This window comes from Acinonyx jubatus, chromosome X (genome assembly GCF_027475565.1).
Source record: "Acinonyx jubatus isolate Ajub_Pintada_27869175 chromosome X, VMU_Ajub_asm_v1.0, whole genome shotgun sequence".
In the NCBI taxonomy this organism is placed as follows: domain Eukaryota; kingdom Metazoa; phylum Chordata; class Mammalia; order Carnivora; family Felidae; genus Acinonyx; species Acinonyx jubatus.
Window position 1 is genome coordinate 41,336,986 of NC_069389.1, and position 23,178 is coordinate 41,360,163.

General features: G+C 41.1%; 1 pseudogene; it reads left to right on the forward strand.

The window, feature by feature from the left end:
• The first annotated feature begins 16,372 nt into the window (after nucleotides 1-16,372).
• On the forward strand, nucleotides 16,373-17,410 carry LOC106985706 (retinol dehydrogenase 12-like; annotated as a pseudogene).
• Nucleotides 17,411-23,178: the final 5,768 nt, after the last annotated feature.

Genomic DNA, 23,178 nt, shown 5'->3' on the forward strand with positions numbered 1-23,178 from the left:
GCTGTCAGCACAGAACCCGCTTCAGAGGATCTCTCTCTCTCTCTCTCTCTCTCTCTCTCCTCCTCCTCCTCCTCCTCCCCCGCTTGCACTGCCTCTCCCAAAATAAATAAATAAACTTTTTTAAAAAACTGAAAGAATTAAGAGAGGCAGAAGTTTAAGGTAAAACCTAAGGAACATTGATTTTAGAAAACTTAACAAAAGGCTATATTGGAGGCAAACCCTGAATGGGATTGAATAGTTAACAAAATCTCAGATTCTAGATTTACAACATAGAGGAGTTCTGATGGTGAAATAGTTAAAGCCCTAGGATTCAAGACTTCTACCAGAGCACATGGATGGGGGGGAGGGGGGAAGCTAACAAAAATTTTACTTCTAAGTCAAACCAGAAAGGCACTGAAGGTAAAATTGTGGCCTAGTTACCAATTCTTTCCAGAGAGGCTTTGAAAATGTAAACATTAACTTCTCTGGTAGACTGGAGAAGCATCAATGGTGGCCTAATTAGCAAAGGCTCACAATTCACAAACTATACCAAAGGGGCAATGATCACAGAAGAGTTAACCAAGACCTGACTTCAAGGTCAGACCAAATAGGCATTGATGATAAAAACATGAACAAAGGGCTGGAGTTGATGCACATAGAAGAAGGGGCAATAATGGCACAAGAGTTAGCATCGGTTTGATTTTTCAGCACACACTGAAAGAAGACAGGTGGGGAGGATTTAACTAAGGCTGCCATCAATGTACATAGCTGAAGGGTAACAGTGGGGGAAAGTTAACAATGTGAAAAAAGATTGACACATAAATTGCCCTGATAGTGGAGAAATGAACAGACATCCAAGCATAATACACAAACACAAAGGGACTGTTAACTTTCTACCCTTAAAGCTCTAGATTCTATATCTAGATCAAAACCCGTTAATGGTAGAATAGATAACTGATGCCTGAGTTCAAGATAAAATCAGAGTAGATTTAGGTTGGAAAAGTTAATAGAGGTCCAGGTTGGAGGACATAGATAAGGGATTTTGATGGTGGAATGGCTAACAATGGCTGGGATTTGAGGTCACACAGAGGGGCGTGGGTGGTGGAAGAGTTAATAAGGACATGGTTTGAGTGTTGAGCAGGTGGGCATCAATGGTGGAATTTTTCAAAGATGCCTGTATTAGTTTCCTATTGCTGCTCTAAAAAATTACCATAAACTTACAAATTTAAAACAACACAAGTTTATTATGTTATAGTTCTGGAGGTCAGAAGTCCAGTGAGTTTCCCTGGGCTGAAATCAAGGTAGTAGCAGAATCATACTCCCTCTGGAGGCTCTAGGGAAGAATCGATTTCCTTGCTTTTCCTAGCTTCTAGAGGTCAACTGTATTCCTTGGCTTAAAACCCCTTCTTCCATCTTCAAAGCCAGCATTGTAGCATCTTCAAATCTCTTTATGACTGTGTCCTTCTGCTTCCATCATCACACCTCAATTTTTGACTCTGACCTTCCTCTTTCCTTCTTATAAGGACCCTTGTGATTACACTGGACTTATCTGGATAATCCATAATAATCTTCCCATCTCAAGATTTTTTAATTTACTCATATCTGCATAGTTCCTTTTTCCATGTAAAAACATTCAGAGGGTCAATTGTGGTGGAAGATTTGGTCGGGGCACAAGGTATTAATAGAGAAAGACTAATGATAGTATATGAGGGTTGAATTCAAACCAGATGGGTATCAATGAGGAGCCCAATCTGTTATGTCAGAATTTTTTCAAAGACCTGAGTTCAAGGTCAAAAAAGGAAATTGATGGAAATCTGAATATAGACCCTGGGCCCTAGGTCATGATCGTAGGAGCACTGATGGTGGAAAAGTTAACTGAAGTCCAGATTTAAGATCTAGAGCAAAGCCACATTAATGGTGGCATACTTAATAGAGCCATGAGTTTAAAGTTAAAGGTCATTGATGAGGAGAGCCTGAGTGGCTCAGTCAATTAAGCATCTGACTATTGATCTCAGCTCAGGTCATGATCTCATGGTACATGAGATCCAGCCCCACAGTGAGGTCTGGGCTGACAGCTTGGAGCCTGCTTGGGATTCTCTCTCTCTTCCCCTCCCCCACTCACATGTGCACCAGCTCGCTCTCTCTCTCTCTCTCTCTCTCTCTCTCAAAAATAAATAAATAAATATTTAATAAATAAATAAACAAACATTTAAAAAGGAAAAAACCATCATTATTGATGAGGGACCATAAGGCAAACTGAGGACCAAACACAAGCTTGCACACCTCCCACCCCTGGCAGGTGGGATATGTGTGATATTCCTCAGGCACTCCTGGCTTCCCAAGAATAGAGGAAAGGACAGAAAACAAATACTTAAACTGATAGAGTCTCCATCAATTTACAAATATCTTAGTACAATTACAAGAAAAGGGCAATCTTATCAATAGCTTAGTCTCCAGCAACTCCCTACAGTCCTAACCATAATGTTTTGCTAGAGGGAAAAACAACTTTAGCTTGACAATAACTAGGCCTTTAGTAATCTGTGAATCTTCTTTAGCATATGGAAATACCTGTAAGAAACTTCCTCTTGGAGTACCTGGGTGGCTCAGTCAGTTAAGCATCCAACTTTGGCTCAGGTCATGATCTCGCAGTTCCTGAGTTCAAGCCTTGCATCGGGATCTGTGCTGACAGCTCAGAGCCTGGAGCCTACTTCAGATTCTGTGTCTCCTTCTCTCTCTCCCACCTCCTGCTCTCTCTCTCTCTCTCTCTCTCTCTCTCTCTCTCAAAAATAAGTAAACATTAAAAAAATTTTTTTTAAAGAAACTTCCTCTTGACTTTATTTGCCCCAACTCCACAGTATATAAGCAATCACTCTTCATGACCCCAATGCAGCTCTTTCTGCCCACAGGTCTTGTCCCCGTGCTTTAATAAAATCACCTTTTTGCACCAAAGATGTCTCAAGAATTTTTTCTTGGCCGTCAGCTCGAAACTCCCATCACTCCAAAACCCCATGAATTATGAAAACCTACAGCGTGGGGAGAGGGAGACCTGAGCAGATGAGCCTTTTCCAGTGCAGGAGTCTTGGATCAAAATGGGAAGAAGATGATGAGAGTTCATCTTCCCCTTGCTGCCTCCCTAGTGGTTGATGCCACATCTTTATAGGTGGTTTGCAGCAAATTGTTTCATTCAGGGCTGGAAAGGGACAGTGCACTGGTGACCTGTGAGAGGTAAGGGAGATGATTCATTTTCAGAAATACCAAATAAAACTGTGCTGTCCAGTTAACAGTACATTTACAACCTATTGGATATATATATGAACCCACACACACAGACACACATAATGGAGTCCCAAACCCTTAGACACTTCATTTCCTGATTCTTCTTCTCCTCTTTGTTTCACGGGCTTCTTTTCATGGGCTTTACAATCAGCATGCACCAAAGAACAAAGGAGGGACTGAAAGTCTCTGCGTCACCTCAGGAAATGTACATTTCTTCCAGACTACTTTTTGCTTCACATGGGCATAGGCAATGTCCGGGTAAGGCTATAACCTCTTTAGTACTCAGCCAATGAGGAATCAGGAGGAACATGCATGATAGGAGATAAATTGCCTACTGTGACTGCCCTGAGTGTGCCTGTCCATCAGACACCTGCTCTTGCAGGAACATAGATTAAAGCCTCGCTTCACTGTGCTCTGATTTTGATTGGGTCAGCTGCCTTATTTCCCACATTTAGGGGCTAGTCCCACAAGGTCCAGGTCCTCCTGCAAGAGGGGAATCGCATCCCACCCCAGTTTGGGTGGCCTTCCCACAGGAAGACCCCTGGCCCCTCAGGGATCCATGGAACTCGAGACTTTTTGCCTTTGGAGACAAAAGAAGTGACACTATGAAAAGGGTAAAACACAAGCACTGTGGTGTCCTGATAACTCCATGCATGGACAAAGATAGGAAAATTGGACTACAAGTATGGCCTTGGGGGTTGGGAAATCCTCAGAGGCTGAGTGTGTGTGACTGAGACATATCCTAGATACAAAGCAAATGCAAAGTCTCAATCCACGGACCCGTTTCCTCATGAGGGAAACAGCCAGAGACAGAAGAAGTGGGCTCTGGAGAGTGCAAGAAACCTCCATTAAGGGTGGATGAGGGCCCCAGTGAAACTCAGGAGCAGGAACTAGCTTGGTAGAGTATGGGGAACAAAAATTCTAGGCCTAGGGGTAAGGAAGAATTACCCAGAAAGAGGCAGGGTCTCCTCAGATTCCCCTGGATAGTATGTTGGGGCGAATGTTACAGTACTGGGGATGCTAAGGCTATTTGGGTCTGTTGGTAAACATGCTTTGTGCTTAATAGATTCATAAATTTGCCATCTAAAGAATTCTGATAAAACAGTTCACAATTGGTAACTACTTAGTTTTCACTGGAGACTAAGTTTTCTAAGAGTTAAAATTCTGCTAAACGCAGTTAAGAATGATAGAAATAAGGAAAGCATCTCTATATGTAAAAGTAGGTATGTAAAAATATTTTCAAAATGGATATACATTTTTGTTGAAGATAAAAGAAAATAATTTTGTCCTAAATGAGACTGGTTGTTTGGAGAGGAATGGCTTGGGACAAAATCTAAATGTAAGGGAAAGTTGTAGACAGTTCATGAAGGGAAGTCTTTGGAAAAGAATTTTATGTGTGGCCAGGATGGACTAAGGTTAAAATGAATAGGTTTTCAAGGGATATAAGGGTGTTGATACATAGTGGCACATGTACCCCTATGTTTATAGCAGCGCTTTCAATAATAGCCAAATTATGGAAAGAGCCTAAATGTCCATCAACTGATGAATTGATAAAGAAGATGTGGTTTATATATACAGTGGACTACTACTTGGCAATGAGAAAGAATTAAATCTTGCCATTTGCAATAACGTGGATGGAACTAGAGGGTATTATCCTAAGTGAAATAAGTCAGTCAGAGAAAGACAGATACATTTGTTTTCACTCATATTTGGATCTTGAGAAACTTAACAACAGACCACAGGGGAAGGGAAGGGGAAAAAATAGTTACAAACAGAGAGGGAGGGAGACAAACCATAAGAGACTCATAAATACAGAGAACAAACTGAGGGTTGATGGGAGGTGGGGGAGAGGGGAAAGTGGTTGACGGGCATTGAGGAGGGCCCTTGTTGGGATGAGCACTGGGTGTTGTATGTAAGCCAATTTGACAATAAGTTATATTTAAAAAATAAATAAAATAAGATTAAGACTTAAAAAATGAATGTGTTTTAAAAGTACTCTGGTATAAGATTAAAATCCTGCTTTACTCTCTGTTAAAAAGACAAAGTTTTCTTGGCTTGTGGGTCTGCTTTTGAAAAACAACAAAAAAGGAAAGATTTCTTTCCTCTTTGCCCAAAAAGATGGAAAGAACTATGATTTTAACCAAAAGGGCAGGACAGCATGTCCTTTTGAGTTTTTTTTTTAAATTTTTCTTAACATTTATTCATTTTTGAGAGACAGAAAGAGACACAATATGAGTGGGGGAGGGGAAGAGAGAGAGGGAGACACAGAATCCAAAGCAGGCTCCAGCCTCTGAGCTGTAAGCACAGAGCCCAATGTGGGGCTTGAACTCATGGACTGCAAGATCATGACCTGAGCCAAACTCCAATGCTCAACCAACTGAGCCACCCAGGTGCCCCATCCTTTTGAGCTGTTTTAATCAATGCTTGGTTGCCCCTTCTTTGATCCAAAAGGCAGAGGAGATGATGGCAATGTCCTCGCTGCTACTCTCCAAATGCTCCACATTTGTATTATTTCTGCAATGCAGAGAAATGGGTTCCTATGCTATATGAGGGCTGGATGACTATTCTATATAAAGGGCTTTTACCTGATTACATGGGAGCCATTTTGCTACACTGAGCCCAGTATATGCTGATTTGTACCAGTACAGTGACCTTAAAATGGACATCTACATGGCTGGAACGTACTTATGTAGACATTGCTAAAAAAAAAAAAAAAGGCAGGGAAATAGACCTTGACTTTGGCCCTTTTAGCTCCCCTCAATGGCCAATTTTACCCTTATAAAAAAATGGTTTTCACCAGTCTTTTAAAATGTACTTGTAAAGACGAACAGTTTTGTTATGATTGATGTATAAATTACTGTTGGGCCAAAATAAAATCAATGCATCCCTCTACAACCAATGGAATCATGCTTGGTCACAGTCAATACCTGCAAAGTCAATACGCAGGTCAAGCCTGGGTAAGAGCAACTATTCCAAGCACCTCCTTAGATTGACAAGGCTTTTGGCTGCCAGTCGCATAGCCAGCCAAAACGCAGGACCAAGAGATGACGTTTCTCTTGGTCAGCTATAAGGGATGACTTTTCTTCTTTTTCCTATAGATGGACAATTCCCCAACCAAGGCCAATATTCTTTGGGATGCATTCTGAAAAATTGGGATGATTTTGATCCACAAACCCTAACCCTTAGTTATCAATTGCTTTTGCACTGAAGCTTGTCCCCAGTATAAATTGGAAGAGGAAATTTGGCCACCAGAGAGAAATATCAATTATAATACTATCCTACAATTGGACTTGTTTTGCAAACATGAGGAGAAACGGGGAGAAGTATCCTGTGTTCAGTGTTTTGGGGCCTTAAGAGATGATCAAGGTATGTATAAGGTCGATCCTGGCCTACTGGCAAGGGTTCACAATGATGAAGCAAGGGAGCCAAGGGTCCCTTACCTGTACCCAAAGAAGACCTAGAGAAGTAGGAAGGGAAGTCCTCCACCTCAACTTCCTCCTCCTTGGGTCCTCAATCTATATATCCAGACTTAGAAATGTGCACTTCTGCTCCCTGATGCCCACCTTATCCAGGCCCTCCCCATAATGTAACAGGCATGTTTCCCCTACGAGAAGCTAGAGTGCCAGAAGGAGAAACGCAGGGAGGCACCACTAGGATAAGATTGCAAGTACCTTTTTCATTGCAGGACTTAAGACAGATAAAAGAATATCTAGGTAAATTTTCTGATGATCCGGATAAATAGATAGAGGTTTTTCAGAATATTACGTATGTTTTTGAGTTGATCTGGAAAGATACAATGCTTTTGTTGAATCAGACTGTTAATGAGACAGAGAAGCATGGTGTCCTGACAGCAGCTGAGAGATATGGGGACAAGGAACTTCCTAATTATCATGGGACTAGAGGTCCTATAGGGAACTCCCAGTTCCCTACTGGGGTTCAGGCAGTTCTGCCCCAAGATCCTAATTGTGACTATGATAATCCTGTTGGGGAATGCTATCGTTGCCACTTCTAAGCTTGTGTTTTGGAAAAATTAAGGAGATTTAGGTTAAAGCCTTAAATTAGTCTAAATTGGCCACTACTTTACAAACACAGGATGAGAGCCTGGTGGCCTCCCTGAAAAGATTAACGTTAAATATACGGCTATCTCCCCTGATATCCTTGAAGCTGAGACAATTCTAAAGGACAAATTTGCCACCCAATCAGCCCCAGAATTTCCAAGGAAGCTGCAAAATTTGGCAGTTGGCCTGGAAGGGACCCTGGAGGAGCTCTTACAAGCTGCCAATTGAGTATATTACAACTGAGATCAAGAGGAGAATAATGAACATGAAAAGAAGCTTTAAAAAAAACCTAAAGCCTTAGTCGTGGCCTTACTTATTATGTCAGTCCAGACTTCCCGAGGTCTTGGAACCAAGTGCCGTTCAGGGCACTGGAAACAAGAATGTCCTTGGAGGGGACAACAGAAGTCGAAACCCCATAAGCCATGCCCTTATGTGGTGATCACTGGAAGATCTGAATGCCCTTGGGGACCTCAACCTGTGGGGTCTCAGATAACCAGTGTCCCTGAAAGGAACTGATGGGGCCTGGGGCTCTTTGGGGTGGCTCCCCTGAACCAACCATCTGTTGGAAACCCAGAGCCTCAGATAACTCTGAAAATAGAAGGAAAACTGGTTGATTTCCGTCTTGACACAGGAGCCACATTTTCTGTCCTCCTTTCCACTTCTGGCCAACTGTCCAAACATGGTGTAACAATTAGGGGCATCTTCAGAAAACTTATGATTAAATTTTTCTCTCAGCCACCAGGGTGCATATGGGGAGACTTTTTTTTCCACATTCTTTTTTCATAATGCCGGAGAGCCCCTCTCCCTTGCTAGAAAGAGACATTATGACTAAATTAAGGACTATAGTGCTACTAGCTCCAGGACAGATAAACAATTGCCTAAACTTATAGTAATCTGGATATCGAAGATCAATCTTTCCTTGAGGTCAAATTAAATACGTGTCATGGAGTTGTTCCTATGGAAACTGGAGGGCCAAAGGAATCTTTGCAGATTGAGAACCAAAAACTAGTTCAGGTGCTTAATTATTCTAACCAGCAATATCACAAGATCCCAATAAATATGGAAGGGAAGGAAAAACTACAGTTACATTAAAAAAAAAAAATGACCAGACACGTCAGGGACTTTTTGGATGGCTACAATGCATCTTTCCTTCCTCTCGTGTGACCTCCTCCCTAGGAAGCATTGCATTTAGAATAATAATGCTTGTTGGTCTAATATTCTTTTTGTATGTCATTTATAGAAGCCCTCACAGATGCCAGAAAAAAAGCCATTCAAGAAAATTTTTCTAGCCCAGACGTTCCAAATACCCTCCTATTATTTCGGACCTCTGGATCGACCTCTGAACCTGCCCCAACTGTTGTACCTATGTCATCACCCCCTTTCAGCAGGAAGCAGTTAAGATCAGTCATGGTCCCAATTCCTAAGGGCAGTTAGGAGTTACATGTTGAATGCCGGGGAATATGATAGGAAAAGATGGGATTCAGTAGGCAGAGAGGGAAAGGTTAGGACATGAGGTCCCTGGGTGGGAAAAAAAAAACACATGTCTTGTAACAATGCTGGGAGCTTCTGACCACAGCAAACCCCCTCGGGCATAAGGTTTCTCTTTAGAAACAGATATCTGTGCCTTATGCCCCAAATAAGGGCATATTAGAAGATAAACCTGACTGTGAAGAGGAGAGTCAACACTTGCTGAACATGTTTGAGCGAGACCTCAAAAATAAAGGAAATATAAATGAAAATGGAATCAACTTAGAAAAGAAGAAAAGGGATTGTAAGAAGTAAGGGAGATGATTCATTTTCAGAAGTACCAATTAAAAGCTGTGCTGTCTAGTTAACAGTAGGTTTACAATCTATTGGAAATATATATGAACATCCCCCCTATAATGGAGTCCCAAACCCTCAGACACTTAACTTCTTGGTTCTTCCCCTCTCCGTTTTGAGGGCTTTGCAATGAGCATGCACTAAAGAACTGAAGTTCTGCATCACCTCAGGAAACATACATTTGTTCCAATCAGACTACTTTTTACCTTACGTGGGCATAGGTGATGTCTGGGTAAGGCTGTAACCTCTGTAGTACTCAGCCAATGAGGAATCAGAGGAGGGTCTTGTGTGCTGGGAGATAAATTGCCTGCTGTGACTGCCCCGAATGTGCCTGTCCATCAGACACCTGCTCTTGCAAGAATGTTGATTAAAGCCTCATTTCACGGGCCTCTGAGTCTCTGCAGTCCTCCTTTGATTGAGTCAGTGGGCTTATTTCTCACATGACCTCAACAGGATGTCAGCACTGTCAGAGTCCCCCAGGATGTGACAGCAGCAGGTGCTTAAAGACAATGTCACTGGTCCTGTGTGTGGTTGTATTAGGTTTTGGACATCAGCTAGAGGTGCTGCAGCCAACACCGTTAGAGGAAAGAAGAACAAAAGAGGAAGAATGTGGGAGAGAGAGAGAGAAAGGCCTCTGAGAGGCTTTAAGAGAAAGAGAATGGAGAGAAGAAGATGAAGAGAGTCAGAAAGAGATAAGCAAATAAAACCAGAGACAAAGTGAGCAACTAACTTGGCGAGTCAGGTATGGAGGGTATCCTGCCCAAGGGACACCAACCCAACTCACAGGTAGAACTGAAGTGTACCAATGAGAATCTATGTCAAGGATCTGGCTACACCAGCCTCTCTCTGGTAGAACCCTTGCCCTGTTATCTGTCCAACTGGGTCCCTACTCCAGGATAAATTCACATGTCTAGTGAAACCTGTGGAGAAAATTCCCAAGGGAAAGGTCAGGAGCTAAGGACTGATGCCTTCCTCCCACTGAAGAGGCCTTGGAAGGGGCTTGTGAGGGACTAAAGGAAGCAGAGAAACTGCTCTATCCCTAGAAGCAGCCAGGGTATCCCTAGGGCAGGAGTGAGGAATCTATATCTGACACCCTTGGGATGGGGCTGCAGAAAGTGTCCTCTCTCTGTGCTGCCTGTGCCCCAATAGGTCATTTTGTCCAACCCTTTGCCTCCAGGTAGCCAGGTATCAGGACATACCAGTCGCACCAGTGGATTCAAAGGCCTCAGGGGAGGAGCCTGTGTCCCAGGTTTCTCAGCAGATGGCCCAAACTGCTTTGCTTTGCAGCTTTGCAGGTTGAAAGGAATTAAGGGCCAGGGGCCAGTGGAGCCATGGGAAATTCTGGGCCAGAGAAGGAAAAACAATTAATTACTCAGGATTTGATGAGCAGTGGCATCTGGATTTCAACAGCTAGAGGCAGTGTGAATCTCAACATCCATCTGGAATGAGGTGCTAAGCTTGAACGTCAGTGCCACCCTTCAAGGGTACTGTGTTTGGTGATCCAGCTTGCTTTGGCTACTGTTGTAGGAACCCAGGTTACACAGTCCCAGCCCCATTAACATATCAGTTCTGCTGGGTGATTCAGACCACAGGGCTGGGCCATCGTCTGGACATTAAGCCTTCAGGAGCTGATGAAGCTGTTGCAGCAGGGAAAGGAGGGTCAAGGTCACTGCAAGTAGAGAGTATTTCAGCCCTGGATGCTTGTGAATTAGGGCCTATACTGAGCTTACCCTTCCCATCCTTCAGAGGCTTATCTCAGAAGCTCATCACCTCTACTTCCATTCCTCCAGAGTTTCTAGACCAGTCCAGTTTCCCAGAAACATATCTCAAAATAGAGAATCTGATTCCACAGCATGAATTTGTTCTTTTTTAAAAATATATTATTTATTTGGGGCACCTGGTGGCTCAGTCAGTTGAGCATCCGACTTCAGCTCAGGTCATGATCTTGCAGTGTGAGTTCGAGCCCCGCGTTGGGCTCTGTGCTGACAGCTCGGAGCCTGGAGTCTGCTTTGGATTCTGCGTCTCCCTCTCTCTCTGCCCCTCCCCCACTCATGCTCTGTCTCTGTCAAAAATAAAAATAAACATTAAAAATTTTTTTAAAGAAATAAAATATTATTTATTTATTTTGAGAGAGAGACAGTGCGAGCAGGGGAGGGGAGAGATAGAGAATCCCAAGCAGACTCCACACTGTCAGCATAGAGCCCGGTTTGGGGGCTTGAACTCATGAACCGTGAGATCATGACCTGAGCTGAAACCAAGAGTTGGGCGCTTAACCGACTGAGCCACCGAGATGTCCCATGAATTTGGTCTAGCTTAATCAACTGCAGTGGCATTTGGATTTTAACAGTTAGAGGCAGTGCTCTTAAGCACCAGCAACAAACCTGCAGTCCAACAATGTCAAGTTTATTGACCCTTTTCAATGAGGGAAACTACACATCAGAAGAACCATGGGACATCTCACCACATAAAAGAAAAGGTACAGTTTTTATAGGATTTGAGGAAAGGATAAACAAAATTTTAATGTTTATTTTTAAGAGGGAGAGACAGACAGACAGAGACAGAGCATGAGTGGGGGAGGGGGAGGGTCAGAGAGAGAGGGAGACACAGGATCCAAAGTAGGGTCCAGGCTCTGAGCTGTCAGCACAGAGCCCGATGGGGGACTCGAACCCATGGACTAAGAGATCATGACCTGAGCCGAAGTCAGACACTCAACCGACTGAGCCACCCAGGCACCCTGGAAAGGACAAAATATTTTTTTAATTTGTTTTAACGTTTATTTGTTTTTGAGACAGAGAGAGACAGAGTATGAACGGGGGAGGGTCAGAGAGAGGGAGACACAGAATCTGAAACAGGCTCCAGGCTCTGAGCTGTCAGCACAGAGCCCGATGCGGGGCTCGAACTCACGGACCGCGAGATCATGACCTGAGCCAAAGTCGGCCGCTTAACCGACTGAGCCACCCAGGCGCCCCTGGAAAGGACAAAATTTATATGAAATTTAAATGAGCCCTGCTAGGGGAACCTGGGTGGCTCAGTTGGTTGAGCGTCCGACTTCAGCTCAGGTCATGATCTAGCGTTCTGTGAGTTCGAGTCCCGCATCGGGCTCTGTGCTGACAGCTCAGAGCCTGGAGCCTGCTTCAGATCCTGTGTCTCCCTCTCCCTCTGCCCCTCCTCCACTCATATTCCTCTCTCTCTCTCTCTCTTTCTCCAAAATAAATAAAAACATTTAAAAAATAAATTAAAAAAAATAAATGAGCTACATCTGTCTACATTGTGTTGTCTGCATAAGTACATTTATTGTGAGGCTCACATCTGCATATTTACTTATTTCTAATGCAGAATTTCTCAACCTCAACAATATTGACATCTTGGGCTAGATAATTATTTGTTGTGGGAGGTTATCTTGTGCATTGTAGGATGTTTAGCATCATCTCTGGCCTCTATCCACTAGATGCCAGTGGCCCCCTCAACCCAATCATGACAAAATTTTGCAGACATTGCCAAATGTCCTTTGGGGAGCAAAATTACCCCTGGTTGAGAACCACTGTTCTAATCGTTTATTGATAGTGAATATGGTAGTGAATAGTCAGTAAAGGATTTTGTGGAATGACTTCTGTTTACTTTTCTATACATAATTTAGGGTGATACATTAAATGAAAGACACATTAAAATGACAAATCTGTTAAAAGCAAGCCCATTGGCTAAAAAGACAATGTCAGTGGGGTACCTGGGTGGCTCAGTTGGTTAAGGGACGGACTCCTGATTTTGGCTCAGGTCAAGATCTTATGGTTTGTGGGATCAAACCCTGCATGGGGCTCTACACTGACAGCATGGAGCCTGCTTGGGATTCTCTCTTTCTCCCTCTCTCTCTATTCCTCTCCCACTCACATGCACACACTCTTTCTCTCTCTCTCTCTCAAAATAAATAAACATTAAAAAAAAGTAGCCTAATAGGGGTGCCTGGGTGGCTCAGTCAGTTGAGCATCTGACTTCAGCTCAGGTCATGATCCTGCGTTTCATGAGTTCGAGCCCCACATCCGGCTCTGTGCTGACAGCTCGAAGCCTGGCACCTGCTTCGGATTCTCTCTCTCTCTGCCCCTCCCCCACTTGCACTTTTTCTGTCTCAAAATAAATAAACATTAAAAAATGTTAAGTAGCCCAATAAAAAATAGGCAATAGATTTGAGAAGATATACAGATGAGAAATAAATACATGAAAATATGCTCAGCATCATTGTCAATAAAGAAATGTAAATTTAAAACATAAAAACCTGGGGCACCTGGGTGGCTCAGTCCAGTGAACGTCTGACTCTTGATTTTAGCTCAGGTCGTTATTCCAGGGTTGTGGGATCAAGCCCCATGCTTAGTGTGGAACCTGCTTGGGATTCTCTCTCTCCCCCTGCCCCTCTTCCCCACTCATGCTCTCTCTCTCTCTCTTTCTCTCTCTCTAAATTAAAAAAAAAATTAGGAGCACCTGGGTGGCTTAGTCTGTTAAGAGTCTGACCTCAGCTTAGGTTATGATCTCTCAGTTTGTGGGTTCAAACCTTGCATCAGGCTTCACGCTGATAGCTCAGAGCCTGGAGCCTGGTTCAGATTTCTTTGTCTCACTCTCTCTCTGCCCCTCCCCTGCTTGTGCTGTCTCTTTCTCTCTCAAAAATATATACATAAAGGCATACCACTACACACTTAATAGAATGGCTAAAATTAAAATGACCATAATAAATATTGGCATTTATGTGGAGGAGCTGGACCTCTCGTACACTGCTAATTTGGGAAACAGTTTGATAGTTTCTTTAAATTCTAACCGTGCAACGGGGCATCTGGGTAGCTCAGCCAGTTAAGCATCTGACTCTTGATTTCAGCTCAAGGGATCAAGCCCCTCATTGGGCTCTGCACTGACAGCACAGAACATGCTTGGGATTCTTGCTCTCCCTCTCTCTTTGCCCCTCCCCTGCTCACTTTCTCTATCTCTCTCTCTCTCAAAACAAATAAATAAACATTTAAAAAAAATCTAACCATGTATCTGCCATATGATCCAGCTATCCCATTCTTAGTTGTTTTCCAAGAGAAAAGAAAATATGTCTATACAAAGGCATGTACAATATTTGCATGGCAAGTGTATTTGTAATAGTCAAAAACTGAAAACAACCTAAATGTCCATCAACAAATGAATGGAAAAGCAAATTAGAGTATATGCATATTACACAACATGGATGAATCTCAAAATAATACTGAGTGAAGGAAGTTATACGAATAAGGGTACTATTTATATAAAACTTTATAAAAATGCAAACTAAACTTTAGTGACAGGATCAGTGAATGTGTGAGAGTGGGGATGAGAGTGGGGAGAGTGATGAATATATTTAAGATCTTGATTATGGTGAATATGTGTAATATATAAACTCATTAAATTGTACACTTCTAATATGTATAATTTATTGTATGACAATTATATCTCGATAAAGTTTTTTTTCAAAAATTTTAATGCTTATTTATTTTTGAGAGAGAGAGACAGAGCACAAGCAGGGGAGAGGCAGAGAGAAGGGGAGACACAGAATCCAAAGCAGATTCCAGGCTCTGAGCTGTCAGCACAGAGCCTGACGCAGGGCTCAAACCCATGAGCTGTGAGATCATCATGTTCTGAGCTGAAGTCAGATGGTTAACCGACTGAGCCACCCATGCACCTCAATAAAGCTATTTTTAATGTCATAGGTAACAATAGTCTACATGGCCAATCATATCAGAAATACATGCAAGAAAGTCTAAGTTGTTGAACCATGAAACTGGTAGATATATTTTTCTGATATCATACTCAACAGCAGTGGTTTACCTTGAGGAAAATAATACCAACTCTTAAATCTTGAGTTCCCCTACCTATGTCAAATGATAGCTACAATTTGTGCAAGATTCCATCTTTATGTTACACTTAATATAAAGTTTAATTTTTAAGAAAAGAGATTGAAATATAGAGTGAAAAAAATCTTGGGCTCAATGAACAATATTCTTCAGGAATCATGGAAAACTCCCAGAGCCACATGATGCTGGCTTTTTCATCCATCCAGCCTGGAGTCAGAAGGTACACAGCATCCTGGCTCATGGTACAGGCTTTGCCCCCATACAGGGATCTGTCACCACCACTGGGCAGAGAGTGTCTCTTGTTGTCTTTGTAGAAAATTACTGAGCACAGAGACCTCCACCATCCTGGTTTTTCACACCACAGTCTGCAGCCCTAAGAGTTGGCAAGTCTGTCCATACAACTGGCCATAGACTTTCCTGCTTGCAGACGTGTCCATCATTTACATACGCCCTCTGCATGTGCTGGGGTTTACAATCTCCTCCTAACATTATTTTGAAAGATCAGCCAGACATGGTCTTCGTCTATTCCTCTACTACTTGTTAACTGACTCTGGGCAAGTCCTGGCCTCTTGAAACTACATCTGTGATATGGGGCAATAAGGACATCTATATCATATCCTCCTGGGAGTGTATGTTACGATCTCTTGTGAAACCAGAAGAAAGTAAACACAGAACAAATGTATGATATTATTGCCACCATGTTCATGATTTAATAATAACAGCTAATATTTGTTGATCACTCACAATGTCCCTAGCCCTATGCTAAGTGCTTTACAAGTACAAGTTACAACAGCCCTGTGAGGGAGGAACAGTTATTACTTCATTTCACAGAGGGAGAAATGGAGAGTCAGAAAGGTTAAGTAACTTGCCCAAGGTCATCAGATGTTGAGGCTGGAAAGCTAATTCAGGTCTGTCTGACCACAGAGCCCACATCCCTCCCACCAGTCTCCACTGACTTCTGCCCATGTGGCCTCAGAAAGCTCTGGTAACTCCTTTCCAAACCCAGTGATCCTAGAACTTCAGAACAAGGTGTCTGATTTACTCCTTGTAGTAGGCTGAATAATGCCCCCCAAAGATATTAAGCCATAATCCATGGAACCTGTAAATGTTACCTTATTTGGAAAATGGTTCTTTGTAAATATGATTAAGTTAAGGCTGTTGAGATAGGGAGATTATCCTGGATTATCTCGGTGAGCCTTAAATGCAACCACATGTGTCCTTGTAAGAAGAGGCAAGCCAAGATGTTACTGAGTGCCCAGGAGCTAGAGAAGCTAAAGAAGGGGGAGAGAGAAGCAGCCAAAGGTTGGACCCAGACCAGGAGACAAAGCCAGAGTTGGAATAAAAGCTGCTTTTGCTAAAGAAGCAGCAACTAAAAAAATTGAAAAGATGCCAGTTATCTTTGGACTGCTCACCTCCTTCCTTTCTTTCCAATATGTGATAGCTCCATCCATTAGGAAGTTCTTTGCTGCTGGGGTATGGAGAACAAACATACAGCTTCCCAGGAAGATAGGGGTGATCACTGGAGCCAACATAGACATTAGCAAGGAGACAGAGAGCTTGGTAGCAGAGGAGCCCAACTATGCATTGCCTACCAAGATATACTTAAGGGGGATAATCTGCTGGCCAGTGAAATCTAGGCCAATACAAAGAACTCTCAGATGCTAATTCAGAAACTGGACCCGTCCAATACCAAATCCACCTGAGCCTTTGCTAAGGGCTTTCTGGCAGAGAAAAAGCAGCTCCATATTTTGACCAACAAAGCAAGAGTGATAATGCATCCATATTCCAAGACAGCTGGTGACTTTGAAACCCACCTAGGAGTCAACCACCTGGGCCACTTCTTTTGTGCCCACTTGCTCCTGGAGCTGCTGAAAACATCTGCACCCTCACAGGTGATGAACCTGTCATCAGTAACTCACCATGCTGGCAAGATTCATTTCCACAAACTCTAGGGTAAGAAGCACTACAGCCAGGAGTTTTGCTCATTGCCACAGCTAGGTGGCCAATATATTTTTAATTGGGAACTGGCCAAGAGGCTCCAAGGCACAGGGGTCACCACCTATGCAGTGCACCCAGGCATCATCTACTCCCAACTGGTCTAGCACTACTTCTTGTTGTGCCTGCTCTGGAGGGTCTTCTCCCACTTCATCAAGTCAACATGGTAGGGGGCACAGACCAGCCTCCACTGTGCCTTGGTTGAGAGCCTAGAGCCCTAGTGTGACAAGTACCTCAGTGACTGCAGGAGGACCTGGGTGCCCCAAGGGTCTGAAATAGCAAAACCATTGAGTGCCTGTAGAATGTCACTGTGAGCTTCTAAAAATCCAGGACCAGTCCGGCCACAATGAAAAGGGACAAAGGAGAAGGCCCACCCTGAAATATTGTCCTTCTGGTGGGGCTATTGTTGACAATCTTGCCCTACTCTGATTCTCCTGACCCTTATAGAAACCTTTGCCTGTCCAACACTCTTGTGAAGTTGGTTCATGGTACAAGACATTCACATCTGCAGAGTATTCTCCAAGACTTACAAGAATTAGCTGTTCTCTTGGGGCAGGAGGACTGGGCAGATCCCAGGTTGGTCATGGGGAAAGCAGAAGAGCCTGGGAAATTGGGGCAATTTTTTCACTAATACCAGAAATGCCAGCCAGCATGCTCAGCTGAGGTAACAGGAGCATCAGTGTTTCATATTTCCAGGGACAGTAAGACTCAAACTTTTGACTGATTGCTTTCATCTTTGAAATACTAGTCACTCAGGAAATACTAGTCATTCAGGAAATAGGAAATTTTTGGTTAACTTTGGACAACTTTCATTTCTTCCTCTGAGCACATTGGAGCTATTGCATGAAGCTGGACCCTCCCGTTTTCTTTTTTTCAGTTTTTTTTTTTGTATTAAGAAATTTTCCAGGCTTTATTGAGATATAATTGACACATAACATTGAGTAAGTTAAGAGCTACCCATTTTCGATCATGCATATGGTTTCCTTTTCAAAAGAGTCCCCTTTACCTCAATTTTTAGAGAAAATAAAGACTGTGCATTGAAAAGACAAACGAAATAAGTAGGAGATTTAAGAGATACACACAGAAGAAGGCAATGTAAAGATTAAACACAGAAAGATATGAGGAGGTTAACCTTGAAGATTGTAGCAATGCCACCAAAAGTTAGGGAATAAAGACAGTGACAGGAACTGGAAGAGGTAAGGTAAGGCATGATTCTCCCTAGAGCCTGTGGAGGGAACACAGCCCTCTGACAGCTTCATATTGACCGGTGATACTGATTTCAGACATATGGCCTACAGAACCATGAGAAAATAATTTTCTGTTGTTTGTGTCAACAAGTTTGTGGTAATTTGTTATAGCAGCCAGAGGAAACTAATACAGATTTTGGTACCTGGAAGTGGAAAGCTGCCATAACAAATACCTAAAAGTGTGAAAGTAAATTTGGAGTTGGATAATGGATAGAGGCTAGAAAAATGTTGAGAAGCTTGATGGAAAAATCCTAGATTGAATTAAACAAATTGTTGGTAGAAATATTAACACTGAGTGTTACTCTGGTGAGATCTCAGAAGGAAGTGAAGAGCATGGAAGATAAAACATATATCATTTTAGAAAATACATGTATTGTCAAAAGTAAAATGTTAGAAATATAAATATTAAGGGTTATGCTGGTGGTAAATAGGAAGGAAATGAGCAGCATGTTATTGGAAACTGGAGGAAAGGCAATCTTTGTTACACACTGACAAAACTTACCTGAATTATGTCCTACCATCATGTGGAAAGCAGAAATTATAGGTGACAAACTTGGATATTTAGCTGAGAGGATTTCTAAGCAAAGTGTTGAAGGTATGGCCTAATTTATTCCTGCTGCATTAGTTAAGTGTCAAAGGAAAGAGATAAATTGAGGAAAGAACTATTAAGCAAAATAGATCCAGGACTTGGTGATTTGGAAATTTTTCAGCATATCAACATTGTAAAATACACAAAATTAAGCTATTTACTCTCATGAAGGTGTGCTATGGCGAGAAAGTCAAGAATGTGGTTGTGTTTGCTAATACTGAAGAGAGTAAGTGTGTGACTTATGAATCTCTTCAACCATCTCAGCCATAGCTAGGAATAGAGATGGGATTATCTGGGAAGGATCTGTGCAAGACCCTATGGACTAATGGCATGAATTTCTGTGACATATGGGAAATCTACAAGGTTTTTGAGAATATCATTTGAAAAATTGCCAGAATGGACTGAAAGAGGCAGAGGCAGAGGCAGGACAAACTGGAGGAAGACTGTTAGACTCCCAAAATGTTACAGACACAAAGAAAGGGTAATAAAACTGGAGATTTTTACCTCTTAGTCCCCTTTATCGATTTTTCCCATCCCCCTCATTTGGTGACCACAAGTTTGTTCTTTGTATTTATGACTGTTTTTGTTTTATTCTGTTTGTTCACTTATTTGGTTTTTTAGATTCCACATATAAATGAAATCATACAGTATTTGTCTTTCTCTGTCTGACTTATTTCACTTAGTATAACACCCTCTAGGTCCATCCATTTTGTTGCAAATGACAAAGTTTGATTCTTTTTTGCATATATATTTATGGCATATATATATCACATATCCTTTATCTATAGATGGACACTTAGTTTGCTTTCCATAACCTGGCTGTTGTAAATAATGCAATAAACATAGGGGTGCATATATATTTTTGAGCTAGTATTTTCATTTTCTTTGAGTAAACACACAGAAGTGGAATTGTTGAATTGTATGGTATATCTATTTTAATTTTTTGAGGAACCTCCGCATTGTTTTCCACAGTGGCCATACCAATTTACACTCCCACCAACGGTACATGAAGATTCCCATTTTTCCACATCTTCACCAACACTTGTTGTATCTTATCTTTTTGATACTAGCCATTTGGACTGGTGTGAGGTGATATCTCATTGTAATTTTGATTTACATTTTCCTAATGTTTAGTGATGTTGAAGATCTTTTCATGTGTCTGTTACCCATCTCAGTGTCTTACTTGGAAAAAGGCCTATTCAGATCCTATGCCTATTTTTTAATCAGATTGTTCATTTTTATAGTTTTGAGTTGTATGTGCTCCTTATATATTTTGGATATTAACCCCCTATCAGATATGTCATTTGTGAATATCTTCTCCCGTTCAGTAGGTAGGCTTTTTATTTGTTGATGGATTCCTTCACTGTGCAAAAGCTTTTTGGTTTGATATAGTACCAATTGTTTATTTTTTATTTTGTTGCCCTTGCTTCAGGAGACAGATACAAAAACATATTGTTAAGACCAATGTCCAAGAGTTTACTACCTAATTTTTCCTTTAGGAGCTTTAAGGCTTCAGGTATTACATTTAGGTCTCTAATTCATTTTGGTGTTATTTATGTATATGGTGTAAGAAAGTGGTCCAGTCATTCTTTAGCATGTAACTGTACAGTTTTCCCAACATCAACTTATTGAAGAGACGATCTTTTCCCCACGCTATAATCTTGCCTCCTTTGGCATAGGTTAATTAACCATATAAGCATGGGTTTATTTTTAGGTTATCTATTTGGTTCCATCAATCTATGTTATTGTCTATTTTTGTTCCAGTACCATAGAGTTTTGATTACTATAGCTTTGTAGTATGGTTTGAAATCTATACTATACTAACTTTCTATGTTATAGTATGATACCTCCAGCTTTGTTCTTATTTCTCAAGATTGCTTTGGCTATTCAGGAACTTTTGTGATTCCATACAAGTTTTAGAATTGCTTGTTCTAGTCCTGTGAAAAAAAGTTATTGGTATTTTGATAGGGATTACATTGAATCTGTAGATCACTTTGGATATTATGGACATTTTAACAATATTAATTCTTCCAATCCATGACTATGGTATATCTTTTAAATTATTTGTGTCATCTTCAATTTATTTCATTAATGTCATATCTTTCAGAATATGGGTCTTCCACCTCTGTAGTTAAATTTATTCCTAGGTGTTTTAGCCTTTTTGATGCACTTGTAAATAAGATTGTTTTATTAATTTATCTTTCTGATAATCTGTTATTAGTGTACAGAAATGCAACATATTTTTGTATATTAATTTTCTTTCCTGAAACTTTATTCAATTAAATTTATTAATTTTAATAGTTTTTCAGTGGGGTCTCTAGGGTTTTCCCATATATAGTATCATATCATCTGCAACTAATGACACTTTTACTTCTTTCTTGCCAATTTGGATGTTTTTTATTTCTTTTTCTTGCCTAATTATTGTGACTAGAACTTTCAGCACTATGCTGAATAAAAGTGGTGAGTGAGCATTCTTATCTTGTTCCTGATCTTAGAGCAAAGGCTTTCAGCTTTTCACTACTGAGTATGATATTAGTTGTGGGTTTGTCATATACGGCCTTTATTATATTGAGGTATGTTCCCCCATACCCACTTTGTTGAGTTTTTTTTTAATATCATGAATGGATGTTGAATTTTGTCAAATGCTTTTTCTGCATCTATTGAGATGGCTGTATAATTTCCATTTTTAATTTTGTTGATGTGGTGTATCACGTTGATTTGTGAATTTTTTTTAATTTTTGTAATATTTACTTATTTTTGAGAGAGAGAGAGAGAGAGACAGAGCACAAGTGGGGAAGGGGCAGAGAAAGATGGAGACACAGAATCCAAAGCAGGCTCCAGCCTGTGATCTATCAGCACAGAACCTGATGCAGGGCTTGGACTCACAAACCATGAGATCATGACCTGAGCTGAAGTTGGACACTTAACCAACTGAGCCACCCAGATGCCCCTGAATTTTATTTATTTATTTATTTATTTGAGAATATCGAACCATCTTCCGTCTCTGGAATAAATACCACTTGATCTTCGTGAATGATCCTTTTTATGTATTATTGAATTAGGTTTGCTAATGTTTTGTTGAGGACTTTTGCATCTATATTCAACAGGGATATTGGACTGTAATTTTCTTCTTTTGTAGTGTCTTTATCTGGGTTTGGTATCAGGGTACTACTGCCCTTGAATGAATTTGGAAGTGTTCTTTCTTCTTTGAGTTCTTGGAATAGTTTGATAAAGATACATATTAACTCTCCTTTAACTGTTTGGTAGACAGGGGCCTGGGTGATTCAGTTGGCTAAGCATCTGACTATTGATTCTGGCTCAGGCCATGATCTCATGGTTTATGAGATAGAGCCCCACATTCGACTCTGCACTGACAGTGTAGAGCCTGCTTGGGATTCTCTCTCCCTCTCTCTCTGCCCCTTCCCCATTGGCGCTCTCTCTCTCTCTGTCTCAAAATATTAAATGTATATTTGGTAGAATTCACCAGTAAAGCCATCTGTACTGGCGCTGGTGCTGGACTTTGTTTGTTGGGAGGTTTTTGTTTACTGAGTCAAAATCCTTTAGTAATCAGTCTAGTCAGACTTTCTATTTTTAAAAATATTTTTAATGTTTATTTATTTTTGAGAGAGAGAGAGAGAGAGAGAAAGAGAGAGAGACTGTGGGGGGAAGGGGAAAGAAGGAGAGAGAGTGGGGACAGGGGATCTGAAGTGGGCTCTGTGCTGACAAGAGAGCCTGATGCGGGGCTCATACTCATGAACCATGAAACCATGACCTGAGCCAAAGTCGGTCACTTAACCGATTGAGCCACCTAGGCACCCCTAGATTTTCTGTTTTTTATGATTCAGTCTTGGAAGATTGTAAATTCTAGGAAATTACCCATTTTTCTATGTTGTCCAATTTGTTATATAATTATTCATAATTCTCTTATAATCCTTTATATTGCTGTAGTGTCCGTTTTCTTTCCTTCCTAATTTTATTTATTTGAGTCCTCTTTTTCTTAATGAGTCTGGCTAAAGGTTTATCAATTTTGTTTAAATTTTCAAAGAACCAGTTTTGCATTTCACTAATCTTCTTTATTGATTTTTGTCCCTATTTCATGTATTTCCATTCTGATCTTTATGATTTCCTTCCTTCCACTAACTTTGAGCTTTGTTCTTCTTTTTCTATTTCCTTTAGGTGTAAGCTTAGATTGTTTATTTGAATTTTTCTTTTTCTTTAGGTACGCCCATATCAGCATAAACACTCAGAACAGTTTTTGTTGTGTCCCAAAGATTTTGGAATGTTGGGTTTCCATTTTTATTTGTCTCAACGTATTTTTTTATTTCCTCTTTGATTTTTTTATTGACCTATTAGTTGTTTAG